Genomic DNA, 12882 nt, shown 5'->3' on the forward strand with positions numbered 1-12882 from the left:
TTTCTTCCTCCATTTTTATGTTTTTTTAGGGCAGGTACTACATTAAAGTCATTGATTTCTCCATTGATGTCTATGGGAGCTATCTTAAGTTCCTTTGAACATTTTCAAATCACTTTTTGGAGTGGAGCAGGAATAATAATAATAATTTTATTATTTATACCCTGCCCATCTGGCTGGGTTTCCCCAGCCACTCTGGGCAGCTTCCAACAGGATATTAAAAACACACTAAAAGGTCAAACATTAAAAACTTCTCTAAACAGGGCTGCCTTCAGATGTCTTCCAAAAGTCAGATAGTTGTTCATTTCCTTGACATCTTATGGGAGGGCATTCCACAGGGCGGGCGCCACTACCAAGAAGGCCCTCTGCCTGGTTCCCTGTAACCTCACTTCTTGCAGTGAGGACTAGTCCTGTCCTATGACTTGCAAAGGTTGCGGTACTCTGAAAATGCCACGGCTTGTCTTTCTACACCGGTGGTTTTGCTTTATTTATTTGACATTTCTGCCTCTACCCCCCCCCCCCCCGCAGTTGGCATGTATGGCATTATCTCATTTTATCTCCACAACAATTTTGTGTGGTAGGTTAGGGAAAGAGGTCATGACTTACCCAAGGCTATGCGGTGGCTTTGTGACTAAGCAGGGACTTGAATGCGGGTCTCACCCACTCTTGCCCAACACTTTATCCGCTTCATCCAAGTTGGTTCTTGTATAGTTATCAAGATTATTTGATGAATGCAAATCTTCTCTCCAGAAGGCTGGTGCACTACAAAGCTAGCAGAAGTGCTGATATATTTGCAATCAATGTTTCCCATCATAGAACGGGGATTTCCCTAATCAGAAGAAAGGTATAAATATAGCACTGAGCTGGTGAACCATTGCAGCTAAGAATATGAACAATGAACTTAGGTCCCCTGCTTCAAATTTCACCTTGGCCTTAAACTCACTAGGCTACATTAGGCAAACCACAACCTCTCAGCCTCTGCATCTGCAATATGGGGATAACTGACCTACTTAGAGAGTTGTTTTAAGAATAGAGTATGAAACAATTCACCCATGGAAGGTGTTTTAATCTACTTTAGTTTTTTATTTTGATCCAAATGGGAATATATTGCTTTTCTATAACTTACGTAACTTTTAAAACCATTTTCCGTCTTAAAACTATTTTCCATCATCAGCCTAGATAGCTCAGTTGTTAGAATGTGGTGGTGACAACGCCAAAGTTGCAGGTTCGATCCTCATATGGGACAGCTGCATATTCCTGCATTGCAGATGTTGGACTAAATGATCCTCAGGTTTCCTTCCAACTCTATGATTCTAATAAACTTTTATCTTGTTTCATAAACTTAGGTAGTCTCAGCTTGCTGTAAGCACTCTCATGCCTGGAAACCATACCTTGTGTTCCCTTGAGAGGCTTCAGGGAGACCCCAGGGGAGAGTTTAGGCTGATTCATAAGGGGTAGCCTGGTATATACACTCTCCACTTTTTTCTTGTAGCAATGACTTGTTTAAAGTGAAAGAGTAGACTGAGCATAGGGGTACACTGTGTTTGCTAGGAACACTTTCCCCTCGGACAGCACAGGATGTAGGGTGGCCCAACACTTCTAATACTCCCTTTCCAATACCCCTTTCCCTGAGTAGCGCAGGAAATAAGAAATCCTGCAGGTGAGCAAAACTTTTTTACAATTCAGTATGTTATGTATCTTCAGGTAAAACAGAATCATGAGTGCTGAGAGCATCTTTATCTGTTTAACATTATAGCTGGGAGCTGTTATGCTCTGAAGCTGCTCACTGGCACTGTCTGTCAAACCCACTGCCTCAGCTTTCAAAAGCTGTACTTGTCAGTTTTCATATTATGCACATATCACATGGTAAATCAAATGGTTGAAGAAAAACAATCAGTACCAACCCCCCCTCAAAAAAAACAGCCAAAGCAGAAGACCTATGAAACATTATAAAAAGGTAAAGGGACCCCTGACCATTAGGTCCAGTCGTGACCGACTCTGGGGTTGCGGCGCTCATCTCGCTTTACTGGCTGAGGGAGCCGGCGTACAGCTTCCGGGTCATGTGGCCAGCATGACTAAGCCGCTTCTGGCGAACCAGAGCAGCACACGGAAACGCCGTTTACCTTCCCGCCGGAGTGGTACCTATTTATCTACTTGCAATTTGATGTGCTTTCGAACTGCTAGGTTGGCAGGAGCAGGGACGGAGCTCACCCCGTCGCTAGGCTCTGTGGTTTAACCCGCAGCGCCACCTGCGTCCCCATGAAACATTATAGAATGGTATAAAAGCATATGTGGGGTTTTCTTTTTTAAGCCAGTTTGTCTGTCACTTGCTCTCACTGCTCATTTGCACCTGTGGATCTCCTTTATGAGGACAGTTAAGGATTTAACATTCCAAACAACTCCTACTAGCACTGATTATTTTTCATATTGTAATGGCAGGTTAGATACTTCACAAAACAACAAATGATGTGCTCCCTCTTCCATTTCAACCCCCTTTCGCAAAACTCTACTTTCTCTACCCTTCATGCTCCCCATCCATCACTGTGGTCATTGCTTCAGTTAGAAGCGGCCACATACTGTATAACGTTTTCATTAGATTGTATCACCTATATACGGACTGTTGGCAGTTTAGACTGCAATTCAAAGTCCACTTACCCATGAATAAGCCCTACTGAATTCAATTGGACTTACTTCTGAGTAGACATGGTTCAGATTGCAGCCTTAATGATGAGACCTTGTTGGAGGGGTTTGTCAAACATTTGGACATTGGAAAGAGTATAAATGCAAAGTATAATTAAGCCATACTAGTAACCTTTGATGAGAGATGTTTAGGCCCTGCCCCAGGTTTTAGGAACCCTGGATGTGTTTCTATTGGTAACCCCCCGCAATGGTGGTACTGCCAGACTTCCCCTCTTTTAAACAAGTAAACAGTCAGGTAGGTTTACCTGTTGGCAGTGATATAAAGAGATAGGAGACAAGTGACCACTGATTAGCAGCTTGTAGCTGACACATTTTATCTTCCACAGCACTGTTAGAGATTAAATGTGGCAGCTGCCAGGCACCCACCTGAGCTAAGTATCCCTTTTGCTCCCAGGCCATTACAGTGATACCCTGGCAGGTAAGCACACCTGGTGGAATCGCTGCCAAGTGATGGCTGGGGATGGTGACAGACGTCCAGGCAAAGCATCAGCTCAGCTATCCCCTGCTGGAGTGTGTGGCTGGTAGCAATTGCCCCCGTATGCTGAACACCAATGCTGGGCTTGTAGATGCTGTTGCTGGCCAAAAAAGTCAGTATTTTTTTTTTTTTAAGATTCAGCATTCAATTTTTAAAAGACTATTCTAAAAGAGTCAGGATAGTATAGTGGTTAGAGTGTCAGACTACGGCTCAGGAGACCCCCGTTCAAATCCCCCCTCAGCCATGAAGCTCACTAGGTGTCCTTGGCCATTCACTATTTCTCAGTCTAACCTACCTCACAGGGTTATTATGAGGATAATGGGGGGGGGGGGGCGACCCTCAACACTGTCTTGAGCTCCTACCAGGAAAACTGAGACGTGAAAATCTAATTAATAAAATGGGGGATAAATAAATAAAAAACTCTGAGGAAAGTTAGATGAAAATGAATTATTCCATCTGTAATACATGTTAACACCCCCCCTACATATTTGTAGTTATTTATAACATCCAAAGGGATGTCAAAAGATTTGAGTTTTCCCCCACCCCATTAGCTGCGGCTGTTCATATGCCATGTGCTCTGCTAAAGTGAAAGGAATTACCAAACACCTCTCATCTTTTATTATAATTAAACGGGTCAGTTTTACACAAATATCTGCAGTTTCCCCTTCAGTGATTTGAAGTTACAGGTACACGATTCATGGAATATAGCCTAACAGCTCAATCCTCTGTCTTTCTCAGATAAAAAGTCCCATCATGTTCAGTGGGACTGACTGTTAGCCAAGTGTGGCTAAAGAGTTGAACCTGACTTGAGAGCAGACTCCATTTCTTAGTGGTACTTACTTCTGAGTAAACAAGCATGGGATCAGGTTGCATGTCTGATATGAATTACTGGGTACTAGGCTTTTCATCCTATTTTCTTAATTTACTTTTTAAAGAACTGAAACTTACTTAATGGGAGATATAAAGCACTGTCTGCCTCAGGAAAATGTGTCCCAGTGGTGATATTAGACAAAAAGCATGAAAAATGTTTTTCAAAACACTAGAGTGCATAAAGCATTAATGAACATTAATGTCTAGAACTGCATATATTACATGAAAAAGGATGTGTATGTGTTTAAATTACAAATCACATTCTTTATGTTGTTATGGTTTTTTGGGTTTATTTATTTTTTAATAGCAGTTCTGTTTTTTAAAAAATTGCATCATGGAGTGACATATATTTCTGAATACACAAATTAATGTTTAAAAGATTATGAGAATCTTTAAAAGCCAATAATTTCTTTAAAATCTCATATTACGCGTGATCTAGCTGTCTGACTCTTGGGTTCTGTATGCTTTGGCAAAACAGAAGAAACAGAATCATTTCTCTTCATTCTCCTGAGAGAAACTTCACTGGACCGTACCATTACCCAGATAAAAAAGGAAGATGACTTATTGTTATCCATTAATTTGCATATTTCTTTTTTAAAAACGTTATAAATGAATCCATAATATCATTGTAAAAATGTTAAAGTATACATCTATGAAAGAAAATGGTCAAACCTGAGGTAAATATTTGAGGGCAAATATGGACTCTTTCCTAAAAGTTGTTTAGTGGCCTAGTCCGTTGTCTGAGGGGAATAGAAAGGCGAAGGATTTCTTCAAGTCATAGGGCCACTCTGGAAATCTTACAGGGCTTCATAGCTATATCTTAGGAGACTTTATGAGTCCCTCTTAATTATTTTGAGGATATAGCATATTGTAAGGTCTGTTGGGAGCGCCATTTGACATCAGTATCACTATTCAAGCAAGGGTAATTTCCAGATTTTCTTCATGATAATGAGATAAAAAAGGGAACTATCAAGAGAGACATTTGCTTAAATGTTGTTCACTGCTTTGCGTATTTGTAATTAAAAGGTGGTTTTGAAGTGTATTTAATGAGCAAGCATTAGATATTCAGCCCATATGAGAGACAAGGATTACCTTCTGAGTAATTGATGGCAATGAGCAGGTGAGGAGAGAGTAATTTCTAAACACACCTAATATAAACTGAGTAAAACACATAGTTGTGGTGTGTGTGTTTTTTTAAAAAAATGATTAATCACGTGAAATTAGTTCTCTGAAGTCCTATGGGGCAGTTGTTCTCTTAATCCTTGCTAAGTTCTATAGGATTTAAATATTTTGGATTTTTTTTAAAGGTACTCTTGAGGAGATGTTTGGCTGGATCATATGGGTTTACCTAATGATGGGCCTTTTGTTTATGTGCTTCCAGAATGGCTGCAAACTTTAATAATGTAGTGCTATGCATGTCTACTCAAAAGTAAGACCCGTTAAGAACCATTAAATTAAATGGAGCTTACCATCAAGCAAGTGTATATAGAATTTCAGACTTAAATCAATTCAGGATTTTAATGTTTGTATGTTGTTTTATTGTATACTTCAATGCTGCTTTTTTATGATATTATGCAATCTAGAATTTTTCTCAGATAAAAAATTTAAAGGTACTAGATGCAGAATAGACTCACTGAAATGAATGGACAAGTTACTGGACTTGATTTATTTCAGTACATCTACTCTGAGAATGACTAAAATCTCACCATTATTAGCAATTGGTGACTGGTTTTGCATAGTTCAAGGGAAATTGAGAGTAGGTTATAAGCATTGTTATCGCATATTAAAACTTTTAAACATTCTATTTTAGGTATTATTACTTAAAACATGGATTTGCAGTGCATCATTTTTGTGGAAGAATAAAGAATCACAAATCTATGACAAGGTAAGGAGGAAGCAAGAAAAGGTAAGAAAATACAAATGTTTTTCTGTTCGAAACTTCCAACATTCAGCTTCGTAGGATGGCCCCAAGTATTATGAGAAAGTGAGAAAATTTTCACTTTCTCCACACTATGCATAATATAATGTCTCCTAATAACCCTTCCATTTCAAACTAAAAAAGCCCAAAATGATATTTTCAATACAGGAGAATTGCTCCAGCCGCTTGATAATTTCAATTGTCCTTTTCCAGTTGCATGAGTTCAGGAAAAGGTGTCACCCCCCCCACCGGGCATGGAGGGTGGTAAAGTAGGCCCAGGCCCAAGGACATGATAGAGTCCTTCTCTTTCTCCAAAAAGGGCTATTGTATTCTAAAAACATTACACCATGACAAATAGGAGAATGTGTGAAAAATGCAAAAAAATGAATATTTTTCTGCTCCGCTGCATGAATATTTTGACATATCTACACAAAGTAACTATGAAACTATCTTAGATAACACTCAATTCTTATTACTTTAAATTATTCCATTAACCCAAGTATTTCCTAAACTTGCAAAACGCTATACAAATGCAAATTAATCACCTTCAATTCCAGATTATATTCCAGTCTAAAAAGCTATTTGTTGATACATTTGTACGTGTAAGGCAAGCAAAGCAGGTATGCAATAAGTGAAAACCTTATTATAAAATATTGGACATGTAGGTTTGTACCAGTCAAGTTGTCACTGTAATAGTTGAAAAGCATTAGAGTAGTATATGGATTAGCTATTCACCATCTAAATAAAAGTTAATGTATTTTAACTTGTTAGTCTTTATGGCGCCAGAAAACTCTTTGTTGCACTTAAGTTGCTCCATTTGTATCCCAAGGTTAGAACAGCATTTTATCCTGTGAAATTGCAAATTCCAGTGGGTTAGCTGTGTTAGTGTATAAAAGCAAATACAAAAAGGATCATGTGACACCTTAAAGACTAAAAAAATGTATTGTGTTCATGAATGCTGCTGCCCAAGTCTTTGCCTTTAAAGTAAAAGACTATTATTTGGGCTTCTTGCAAGCTAGGCTTGGTTAACTTGCCCAAGGATACACTGTGAATTTCAGAGTCAAGTAAGAATTTGAACCCAGATTTTGGTATCCCAACTCAACACTCTCTTAGTGAGGGTATTACTCATTTTGTACTACTGATACAACTGGTGTAATGTTTCTGACATCTAGAAGTAACAAAAGGCTCAGTAGTTTAGACCAGGGGTCAGCAACCTAAGGCCCATGGGCTGGAAGCAGCCCGCAGAGGTCGTTCAACCGGCCCACGAACAGAGCTGCCTGCTCGCGTGCTGCGATAAACTGGCGCAGTGTGGCACGGGGACCCGCTTCTGCGGTGCCGGAAATCACATCTGTGCATGCGCAGACATTCAAAATTGCATCTGCGCAGACACAGATGCCGAAAATTGCGCCGGGGGGGTGCATGATCCATCCCACGGAGGGATCTCTGCCAGACCGATCCGGCCCAGGCAAGATAAACCTTGCTGACCCCCTGGTTTAGACCACAGCACCACCCACTTGCTGGTTTTAATCCGAGTGACAGGGTTTGCTCTTGTTGCTCTGTCTCAGCTCCTGCCAACCTTAGCAGTTCAAAAGCATACCAACGTGAGTAGATAAATAGGAATCGCTGCAGCGGGATGGTAAGCAGCATTTCTGTGCACTCTGGCACTCGTCACAGTGTACCGCTGTGCCAGAAGTGGTATAGTCATGCTGGCCACATGACCCTTAATGCTGTCTGTGGACAAATGCCAGCTACCTCGGCCTGAAGCGAGATGAGCGCCGCACCCCATAGTCAAATTTGACTGGACTTAACCGTCCAGTGGTCCTTTTCCTTTAGAAGTATCAATTTCAATAGAAAAATTGTTTATTGAAATTATTATATTAAATTATGCAAAAGGTATAACAGGTCTAGAAGCTTTGGTCACCAGGTATGCTCTTGATGGAAATAATATGCTTAATACATTCAGAAACAACTTTGTAAATAGGCTGTAACTCTGCAACTCATGATATTATATATGATGCTCAGTACAGTATTTATGTTGTTCACCCTGCATCTAAACTTTCGTAGTAGTGCTGATTTCTGTATTAATTACAGGGCAGCATGGATATGTTAGTGTCTGTTTCTGGATTCATTTTCAGAATGCAGGTTTGCAAATATGGGAATTTCATGCTAAGGTTGCCTAGAAATAACTCAAAAGTTTTCTGGGCTTTTTGTGCTTTTTCCACAGGAGGGCACAATTTGGCTCTTTACATTTATACTTAGTATGAACAGTCTACATTTTAAAAAGGAAATCCTGACTGCACAAGGCAAAGTGTATCTGAGCAGATATTTTTTGGATCTGCCTTATTAAAATATATTAATATTTCAATATCTGAGAAAACCACATTTAACTAAACTTGTTTTGTTATAGTCTTCAAACTATGTTTTAATGTATAGACCTGACTGAATGAAAACCTGTAGAGGGTGGTACTACACAGAGTAGACCCACTGAAATTAATGAATATGACTAAGTTAGGTCCATTAATTTACTTAGGTTTATTTAAGTAACACCCTAAATTTAAATTTAAGAGCACAACTACATACAGTTTATGACCAAACAAGTATTTAGCTTGTAAATAATTTACAGATGAAATATGAGATTAATTCTTATGCTTTTTTTGCAACATACTTTAAATTGCCCGCAAATACTTTTTACCAACATTTTTCTCAGAATACATCTTATGTGAAGAAATTAAATTCATAACATTTCAACCTATATTTTATACAAGTCAAGTATTCTGGATTTTTTAACAAAAAAATTCACCATACCATAATTCCTAAACATATAGTAAATGAAGAATTTAATGACACTTTTAGTTAATGGAGAAATGTGTTACCCCTAAGTTTCTGCACCGAAACAATCTGCTTGTGGGTATACTACTGCTTTGGTATCTAGGACCTGCTACCTGTAATAATACTTGAAAACACATACAATTTTAAAAAGTTAGTGTCTCTTCTCTACAAACTGTGCAATTATTTTTCAGGATAAATGATACCCAACACATTTTGGTCACTACCTGGCAAATATGTCTAATTTTGTCTTTACTAAATCTCTTTGAAACAAATGAAACTGAATTTTCATTGCTTTGACTTGAATGTCCAATATGATCCTACACATATTTAGTCAGGAAGTCCTACTGTGTTCAGTGGGAATCATTCCCAGGTAAGTGTGTATGGCATTAGTCATGACTAACTGTAGCAGGATTCTAGGTCTTTAAATCTGGAGTATATGTATATTTATTTCCTTATATTCAAAGACTTACAACCCAGAATGTTACAAGTAGCTAAAATCATATTCCTATAGCACAATATGCATATACGTAAAACTATACCCTTAAAACTATACCCATCTACACACAAGAACATCTTGTTTGTATGTGCTCTTTTGAAACGGGGCCATAGTGCCTAATTTCTGGCAGAGGCTGGCCCTGGATTACTGCATTCAAACAACTACATGAGGTTGAGCTCTGAGCATTATGGAAAACTGACTCAAGTAGAAATACTGTATTTAAAAATTAGCACCTTGATTATATTTGGGGGGTTTGAGAGCTCCAAAGCACTGGAAAAAAAGCAGGCAATTAAGCCAATTTATATGAATTCCACTTCGTTCCTATTCCATAATCTCACAAACTAAAACAATTTACCTGAAGAGAAAATAGATAGGCTTTCAAGTCCGTCAATGTCCCCTTCTTCCAAGGCTGCTTTCTCAACCCATTATTACACTATTTGCAAGAAATCTGTCAACAACCATCTCAATTTTCCAGCGAAGGAGCCTTCATTTCAATATCACGGAATCCCCCCTCAACGCTATTTCAGAAAACACGGTTTTGGAAAAGCATGCCCATCTGGAAACCAGAATTTTCAACAGTGAGAACTTCAAATCCGACGATATGGCGATCAGAATCAACACCTTATAAAAGCACACATGCAAGCACGAACGAGAAATTTAATAAAAGAAAACCAGGCGTAAGCGGAAACAAGCTTCCAATATTCCATCTGGATATGAAAGAATGCAGCAGGTATTCCCCCACCCCCCTTTTCTAAATTTCCACTCATCCTCTTCCTTGGGAGTTCTTCGTATTTTCAATCCTCTTCATGTGGCTTTTATCATTTTTAAAAGATAGAAAAAATGGACAATTTATTTTGCTTAAGTATTTCAGTCGTGTGCCTCATCTTGACAGTTCGTAGATCTTCTCCTCGTAACATCAGGCCTTTATTTGCAAACTCCAGCCTTCCGTATATACATACAGCAAAACAGAGGAGTGGGGGAAAGAAAGAAAGAAAAACGGATAAAAAGAGAAAAGCAAAGCACCCATATACGCAACTCGGAGCTGCCATCAGCTGTCTGCACGGCGACGCAGACTGAAGAGCCTCCCCAGCGAGTGCATGGATGGATCTCTCGGCTTAGGGAGGCAGGAAAGCAGTGAGCAAGCGAAACAGAAGCAGCAACAGAAGGAGAGGGAGAGAGAAAAAGGGGAGGTTGTTGGTGTTTGGCGCCGGTGGAGGGAGTCATTCCTACAGCTGCACTTCCGGTCGGCATTTTGTTCTGAGAGGGAGCGAGACCGACGCTCACATTCACGCAGGCTCCTTTTCCCCCCTCTCTCTTCTCTCTCTCCTCCCTCCCCATCTCCTCCCTCCCCGGTACCGACTCACCGTGGCCTAAGCAGTCCCCTCCCTGCCCCGCCCCACCCGCCCGCGTACACAGAGGAGGCGGAGAGGCGGCGGCGGTGGTGACGGCGGCGGAAGAGAAGGAACAAGCCGCGGCAGAGGAGATTCCCCCTCCTCCCTCCCTCCCGCTCGCTCGCTCCTCTCCTCCCTCCCCTCCCGGGGTTGGTCGGTCGGTCGGTCGGTCGTTCGGTGCGTGAGGTGTTTATCGAATCCGGCTCGGCCCCGGCCCGTGTGGATGTTGGCGGCGTGAATCGGGCTTGGTGGGAGGACGACGGCAAGGAGGGGAAGGAAGAAGAAGAAGAGGAGGAGGAAGAAGAAGAAGAAGAAGAGGAGGACGGCGGCGGCGGCGGCGGGGAGGACGGCAAAGACGACGACGGCGGCGGCGACTTAAGGGATTCGCTTCGGCCGCTCCCGCCCGTCCCCGGCTCTACATGTTCGCTGCACTGAGGAGGAGACGGAAGAGGAGCCAGCCCCCCTCCCGGCCCGGATTATTGTTGTTATATTATCTCCCCTCCTCCTCTCGCTCCGCGGCGGCCCAGCGGCGGATCCTCTGAGGAGGGAGGGGGGCGGATTTTTCTCCTTCCTCCTTCCCCCCCCCCCACCGCTTGGCTTTCGGTTGGCTTCAGACGGTGTTTTGCTCAGGTAAAAGCCCCCCCTCTTCCCCCCCTTTCAGGTTTCTCCTCTTCCTCCTCCTCCGCGAAAGGGAAGCCGCGAGCTGGGCCTCCTCTTAGGCGAGGCGGCCCAGTCAGGGGAATTAGCCTTTTCGGCCGGTGTGGGAAAAAGGAGAGGAGTGGGGCGGCGGGGGTGAGGGGAAGAGAAATAATGAGTGGCAGCCGAGGGGTGGGGGGTGTTTTCACGTTTCTCCCCGCCTCCGCCTCCTCCCGGGGTTTGGCGGAGGAGAGAATGGTTTCTGCCGAGCTGCTGGAGGAGCCCAAGCCCGGAGGAGGGCGCAGGCCCAGCGGCCAGCGCGTTCACTCCAGCTCGGGGATTAGAGAGGCGAGGTGGCTCCTGTGTGACAGGCCTCGGCGCCCGAGAGCAAGAGCGGGGAGGAGGAAACAATACAGTTGGAGCAGAGGCCGGGGCACCGAACCTGTGCCATATTTACAACTTCACACCGGCGGGCTGAGCTGAGGGAGGGAGGAGGGGAAAGAAAAGGTCCCAGCCAAATCGCGCGGGGTGGCGGAGAGAGAGAGACGGGCGCTCCCATGCGCTCCCTGTGTATGGTTGGCAGCAACTATGTTTCCTTCGAATCTTCCTTGCTCAATCCCGACGGTTCAGATAGTTGGAGTGTACACGGTAAATTTGTTTGGCTGGAGAGGTGATTAATTGTCGCTGGCTCTGTGCAAGGCCTTTCGAATGCGTGCACTACTACTACTACTGCTACTACTACTGCGTTGATAAAATAAAGGTAGCCCTTTCTCGATGACTGACAGAACGCAAACACCTGCCCAACTCTCAACGTACAGCGGCTGCAGCGTGTGCCACCTTTATTTCCCTTTTTTCCATCTCGCTTTCCATAAAAAGATAAATAGTTAGCTGTTGTTGCTCCATGGGAACTAAAACGTTGATACTTTGCAACGACGGATGCCTAAACATCTATGTGGTTGGTTGCCACTGTAAAGGCCAAAAACCTTAAATTTGGAATCTCCTCATCAATTGTAGTTAAGCCTGCGGTCCTAAAACATACATGTTGAAGGAAGTGCTACTGAAGTCGATGCAGCATACTTCTGAGTAAACATGTTTAGGATTGAGCTGAGAAATGGGTCAAAATTGTGCAGAATTAGACTGAAGTTTTAATATTTTAAAAACGAAAGTAGATCAATTTCAAATCCATAGGTATTGATTGCATCCAGGCTGTTTGTGTAATTGGGTGATGCCTCTGTCACTTATCTGAAAGTTTGTTAAGCCCCCTAACATTAAATGGTAGCATATGTAGCATTTTAAAAGATACATTTAGAATATTTTGGAAATTATAGATTTATAAATGTTGTTTTAATAGAATGGAATTGTTCCGCATAGCTATGAAGAACTGCATTTCATCTGGTTGTGATAGCTATTTTTATATTGCTAGTTGCCAAATGATGTTTTTCAATGATGGTTAGAGCATAGCAACATTTCATAGTGCTAGCTTTCATGATGTTGTAAGTGTTGTATTTGTATTGGAAGTTAGCTGTTATTTAGTGCTTCTCATAAGTAAAGTAACTTTTGTTGTTGTTCA

General features: G+C 41.9%; 1 protein-coding gene and 1 long non-coding RNA gene across 6 annotated transcripts in view; one reads left to right on the forward strand and one right to left on the reverse strand.

The window, feature by feature from the left end:
• LOC308458365 overlaps positions 1–10608 on the reverse strand; it is a 34406-nt gene extending 23798 nt beyond the window's left edge. For 2 of the 3 annotated variants that reach the window (XR_013977283.1, XR_013977284.1), the window contains exons 1-2: positions 9641–10608; positions 604–826 (exon numbers count right to left, since the gene is read on the reverse strand). This is a non-coding gene — a long non-coding RNA (uncharacterized lncRNA). Of the gene's footprint in view, positions 1–603; positions 827–4012; positions 4701–9640 lie in introns of those variants that run through there. The other variant, XR_013977285.1, reaches the window with a different exon arrangement.
• A 157-nt stretch (positions 10609–10765) lies between these two features.
• Positions 10766–12882, forward strand: part of NIPBL (NIPBL cohesin loading factor) — a 129238-nt gene continuing 127121 nt past the window's right edge. For all 3 annotated transcript variants that reach the window (XM_080972171.1, XM_080972173.1, XM_080972172.1), the window contains exon 1: positions 10766–11306. The gene's annotated coding sequence lies outside the window, so the exon portion shown is untranslated. The remainder of the gene's footprint in view (positions 11307–12882) is intronic.

The sequence above is a fragment of the Podarcis pityusensis genome (assembly GCF_964106645.2).
Source record: "Podarcis pityusensis genome assembly, chromosome: 11".
NCBI classification, from domain to species: Eukaryota; Metazoa; Chordata; class Lepidosauria; order Squamata; family Lacertidae; genus Podarcis; species Podarcis pityusensis.